The 5739-nt window shown below is 38.5% G+C and overlaps 1 pseudogene; it reads right to left on the bottom strand.

The window, feature by feature from the left end:
* Positions 1-4212: 4212 nt before the first annotated feature.
* LOC112626802 lies at positions 4213-4694 on the bottom strand (annotated as a pseudogene).
* Positions 4695-5739: the final 1045 nt, after the last annotated feature.

The following is a 5739-nucleotide window of genomic DNA, read 5'->3' as shown; positions in this document are numbered from 1 at the left end:
AGCCAGCATTCTCAGACTTCCTTAGTGGAAAAATGGCCTCCCAAACTTGAGAAGGAAAAGTCCTGAATTTTCTGCATCTTGAATGTCCTGTTCAATCTCTGCCAGAAAATCTAATAACAATAGTTACATTTTAGTACACATTCGCATCAGGCGTGAAACTATGACATGCTATGTGTTTTTTCTTATTCATTCCCTAAATTAATTATAGCAGTAGATACCATTTTGATCCCATTTACAGTTATGGAGAATGGGGTTTAGAGATTATAATAATTTCTCATATTTGGCCAGGTTTCCCTGAAACAGAAACAGAGGTGAGGATTCCGGGACAAGTGCTTTATTAAGAAAGTGCTTCCAGGAGAAACCAGTAGGAAAATGAGAGAAGTTGGGCAGGGAGGATAAACAGAGAATGAAAGGCAGAGAGATTGAGAAAATGAAGGTTTCCAACCAGAATCAGGTCCATCACCGTGAAAATATTGACAGCTATTTTTTTTTCACTAAGGAAAACATAGAAGCTTTTAAACTGCAGACTCTGTTGAATTCTGTAAAAATCAACTCTGCATTTTTGTTGTCTATCTTGAAGTGGCACCAAAAAATAAGAACTCTTCCCATGAGTTGGTTAACTACCCTCAATGCATCTGTAAATTGACTATTTAGATTAACACTGTTTTGGAACAAAGAGATCTTTCTCAAGATCTTCAATGCTTTTAAAGTAAATACATAGAATTTGAATAAGTTAAGACCTTCAGTGTCAGTCTTTAAAAAAAGCATAAGTAAAAATATTTGCAGATATCCTCCAAAACAGTTTCTTCTTAAGAAGAATAATTAATTATTAAACTTGTCTGTACCAGATTATTTATATATTGTGGCTTGTTTTGACTCAATTTGGTAGCCATGTTCTCTGCTGTGATATTCAGGTTTTTTTTTTTTTACTCTATTTTTAAACGATGTAGCTTCAAGGTCTCAGTGTAGCCTTAGTCTATCAGCGTGGAGAAGTTCTGGTGTGGAGGTTGTCCCTCACTGAACACAGTGATTTGTTAAGGCTCATTCTGGGGCATGTAAATTCCTAGGTACTTCCCATTCTTTGTATTGGCAGGCAAAGAAGGCTTCTAAAGTCTGAGGACACTCCTGGGGAGGAAATGGTATAGATGCTGGCAATTCAAGGGGAAGTTCAGTGAAGGAGGCCTGGGGTGACCGACATCTCCCTAAGTAGCCATGGAGCTAAAATGTAGCAAAGCGGAGATTTCAGCCAAGCTCTCTCTGTCTCCAAAGCTCAGGAATTTTAACTACCATCCTGAATGTGAGCCAAAAGTGGTCTGGCACACGGACAATCAGGGTAATGGAGGGTCTGTGTATTGTGTCCATGAGGTGCTGCTGACAAACGTTAATGATAACCATCCTAGAGTAGGGAAAGCTAGAGACAGAAAATAAAGTAGCCATAAATTATTTTGAGGGCTGTCAAGACCTGAGAAGCAGGAGTTGTTCTGAACTAGGTTGTTCCCAAGTGCAGGTTCTCACTCATAAGTGGGAGTTCAACAATGAGAACACATGGACACATGGAGGAGAACATTATGCAACAGGGCCTGTTGAGGGGTGGTGGACTAGGGGAGGGATAGCATTAGGAGAAATACCTGATGTAGATGACGGGTTGATGGGTGCAGCAAACCACCATGGCACCCCTATACCTATGTAAAAAAACCTGCACATTCTGCACATGTATCCCAAAACTTAAAGTAAAATGATAAAAAAAAAAAAAAAACTTTAAAAAAAGGATACAGGGAAATAAAATGAAGCTTGATAAAAGCAAGTGTTTTAGGGCAGTAAGACTTTTTCAGTAATTGAATCAACAGTTTCTAAAAAAAAAAAAAATGGCCATACTTCACATTTTCAGTCTAGAGTATCATCTGTCAATAATGTCCATTACATGGGAATTGAACTATGAGACAGAATTCTAAAGTCCTCTGATTTTCTAAAATGAGGACTAGTTTAGAGGAGCCATTTGACTTGTTGCCTTGGCATTTCTAGACATAAATGTTATGGTATATTACAACTATATCCCATTATTTTAATGCAGAAATCAAATGTACTAACTTCTAGTTGAAATGTAAAACTTAAAAACAGTCAATTGCACTGTTTACTCCCCATCACCTTTACCATCACATCTGTTGCTTTGTAATAAGCAAATAAGCCGAGTCAGGACTGCTGCATTAGGGAACTGGGTATCTGTAAATGCCCTATAAATTGTGTAGAATAAATTTGGACAAAATTAAAGCCATAGCATTTAAAAATAGAGTTAAAAAAGGCCGGGCGCGGTGGCTCAAGCCTGTAATCCCAGCACTTTGGGAGGCCGAGATGGGCGGATCACGAAGTCTGGAGATAGAGACCATCCTGGCTAACATGGTGAAACCCCGTCTCTACTAAAAATACAAAAAAACTAGCCGGGCGCGGTGGCGGCGCCTGTAGTCCCAGCTACTCGGGAGGCTGAGGCAAGAGAATGGCGTGAACCCGGGAGGCGGAGCTTGCAGTGAGCCTAGATCCGGCCACTGCACTCCAGCCCGGGCTACAGAGCGAGACTCCGTCTCAAAAAAAAAAAAAAAGTAGAGTTAAAAAAACTGACTATCACAGCAGATAACATGGCTACAAAATTGAGTCAAAACAACCCAAAATAAATAATCTGCTACAGACAAGTTTAATAATTAATTATTCTTAAGAAGAAACTGTTTTAGAGGTTATCCGCAAGTATGTTTACTTATGCTTTTACGTTTTTCAAAGGCTAACACTGAAGGTCTTAAATTATTCAAATTCTATGTATTTACTTTAAAAACATTAAAAATCTTGAGAAAGAGTTCTTTGTTCCAAAATAGTGTTAATCTAAATAATCAATTAACAGGTACATTGGGGGTAGTTAACTAACTCATGGAATGAGTTCTTATTTTTTAGTGACACTTTAGGATAGACAAGGAAAGTGCAGAGTTGATTTTTTACAGAGTTCAACAGAGTCTGAAGTTTAAAAGCTTCTATGATTTCCTTAATGAAAAAATAGCTGTCAATATTTTCTTGGCGATAGATCTGATTCTGGTTGGAGGCATTTATTTTCTCAATCTCTCTGCCATTCACTCTCTGTTTCTCTCTTGTTCTCTACGCTTCTTTCTCTCTTATCTTGCTTTCCAGATTACTTAAAGAAGAGAAATCGTCCCGTGAAAAGATATCAGATTTTCTCTTCCCTGGCCAAAAGCAAGGGTGCACAGTCAGATGAGGCAGTTAATATGAATAGAAATTCCCAAGAAGGTTGTTTTTTTCCTTCCCTAATAGAAATATGATACCTGTCAGCAAGTTCCCATTTAATAAATGGCAGCCTGGCTCATTGTAATATTCTTCTAGTTCCCATTGACAGGTAAGATTTTCTACATTTTGGTGAGTCATAGATTTACAATCAATTATCCTGGTTTGAATGTCCAGTGGAGACCCATTTCTCTGTGTAAAGATGCTGCTGTTGTTTGATGTTGCCATAGAATCTTTTGGCATGCATTGATGCATTATTGTGTCACCCTGCCTTCTTTCATTGCTCTGATGGAAAGACAATCGTCTTGCCTTTTACCTCCTCTTACCTATGAAGGTGGAAGGGGGTGAGCCATGACTAAATTTCATATATCACTGCACCATTCTACTAGCACAATTAAACTAGATTTGAGAAACAATAAGGACAATAGTTTTCTTCCAGATACTCTAATAGCAGCATTTTGCTAATTGGCTCCTAGAATGTTCTTAACTTTATCCTAGCATATCAACCCTTAGGAAGGGAACTAATCATGTTTTCACATTGCTTGCTTTACAGCGATGTATACACATCTTTGCTGATATTCCTATTGTGGTCTGCAGACGGTGCTGGCTCTGTTTTCCATTTTGTTTCCCATTGACTCATGAGCCACTGCCTTGAATTGGTGTGACTTCTCCGTTCTCATCCTTTATCACTTGAGACTTTCCCAGTTCATTTTTTCTTTCAGGTCTTACCTATTTCTCTGGATCTCTTTCTCAAGCTCCCTCCTCCACCTTGTCCATCTTGTTCAGTTTCACTTCCTTTCCTTTCCTTCTGCCAGTCTTATTTCAACCTCAATAACTTTAACTCACCTTTTGTGAATACACTGTTTTTTCTTTGGGTTTTTAAATTTTTTTTTCTCTGTAAGTTTATTCAATGCAAAATAATCCTCTCCAATTTTACTGAGGTGGTTGACCACATCCACGTCCAAATCCGCCTCTAAACTGGAATTCAGTTGCTGACCCAGCCCCAGTCTCAGCTTTCTTTTAGGCACCAGGGGGCACAGCACTCCGCCTGTAGGTATCTCTGTCGGTGTACCTTCTTGTGAGTCTTGCAGGTCGCTTTCCCTCCAGACTTTTAGGCCGAGGTCTGCCAGTCTCTGGACGGCTGTGCACAAACTCTGGGGGCAGGTAAAGGTAATCATGGAGATACTGGATACCTTCACTGGTGAGGTCGCAGTAGAAATGTCTCCAGGCAAACTGTTCCTTCACGTAGCCTCGGGACTTCAGAGACCGCATGGCCTTCATGAGTGAACGTTGGGCACATTCTTATCTGCCGGCTCCGGCTACTTAGGCATGTGGACATCCTTCTTGGCTACCGTGACTCCCTCCTTAAAAAAGACTTCATAAGTAGCAATCTGGTTTTTCTTAGGCATCAACATCTCGGCGGCTGTAGGGTCTGGGGCCGGGGGTGGAAATAATTTTTTTTAAAATAAGTATTTGTTATTTCAATGTTTCAAACATACAGCAAGTACATTAAGTGATATAACACTCTTGTGCATAACTACCTTAATTTGAAATATTTTTTCTTGAAAACTTTGAAAGAATCAATTAAACATTACATGTACATTTGTGAGTCTATATTTTCTTCAATTTTATCCACTCGCTTTCTTCTATTCATGGAAGTAAGCACTATTATTAAATCAGGACTTATTCTCTCATTAGCATTTGCTATATATTTATGCATATGTAAATTTTATGGTGCTTTTTGCAATTTTAAACTGTATATAAAGTGTGTTATATCTAACTTTTTCCACTCCACATTATGTTTTTAGATTTATTCATGTTGACAGATACAGCAGTAATTCATTTGTTTTGACTGCTGAGAAATATTCCTTGGTGTGAATATATCATGATGTGTTTATCTGTTTTCAAGTTAATAAAACTTTAAGTTATGTCAAATTTGTTGCTTTTATTGACAAGGCTGCAAAGAACTTTCTTGTATATGTCTTTTTATGTACATGTAGATTTCCCCAAGGCTTGCGATGTGACTATCTTCATATATACTAGTGTCATTTTGCTCTCTTCTGTGGCTGCATTGACTTAACGCTTCCACTCTTGAAGTGCAGTAGGGAACAGAGACCAGTGTGTGAGCGCTTTGTCCTTTATGAGTTACTCCTATAATGTACATAAACCAAGGAGGTAACATGGAAGGATGGACTTCAAAAAGCAAGCCAAATGGCTGAAGTTCTGCTATGGATAATTATATGAGTAGTGTAACTAAATGTATAGCCTAATTGTAAAGACAACTTTGAACACCAATGTTGGTAGGCATAAAATACAGTAGAGACCATACAACTGATAACAATTCAATTTACCAGGTAAATAGAAAGCTGGAAGCTTCATGTTGGTCTTTGAGAGGTGTACTATCCTCTCCCTAAAAGTATTTCTCCCTTTTACAGACAGGCCTATGGCATATTTGCTTTG

The sequence above is a fragment of the Theropithecus gelada genome, chromosome 6, assembly GCF_003255815.1.
Source record: "Theropithecus gelada isolate Dixy chromosome 6, Tgel_1.0, whole genome shotgun sequence".
Lineage (NCBI taxonomy): Eukaryota > Metazoa > Chordata > Mammalia > Primates > Cercopithecidae > Theropithecus > Theropithecus gelada.
This window is presented reverse-complemented; position numbering and strand designations above follow the sequence as displayed.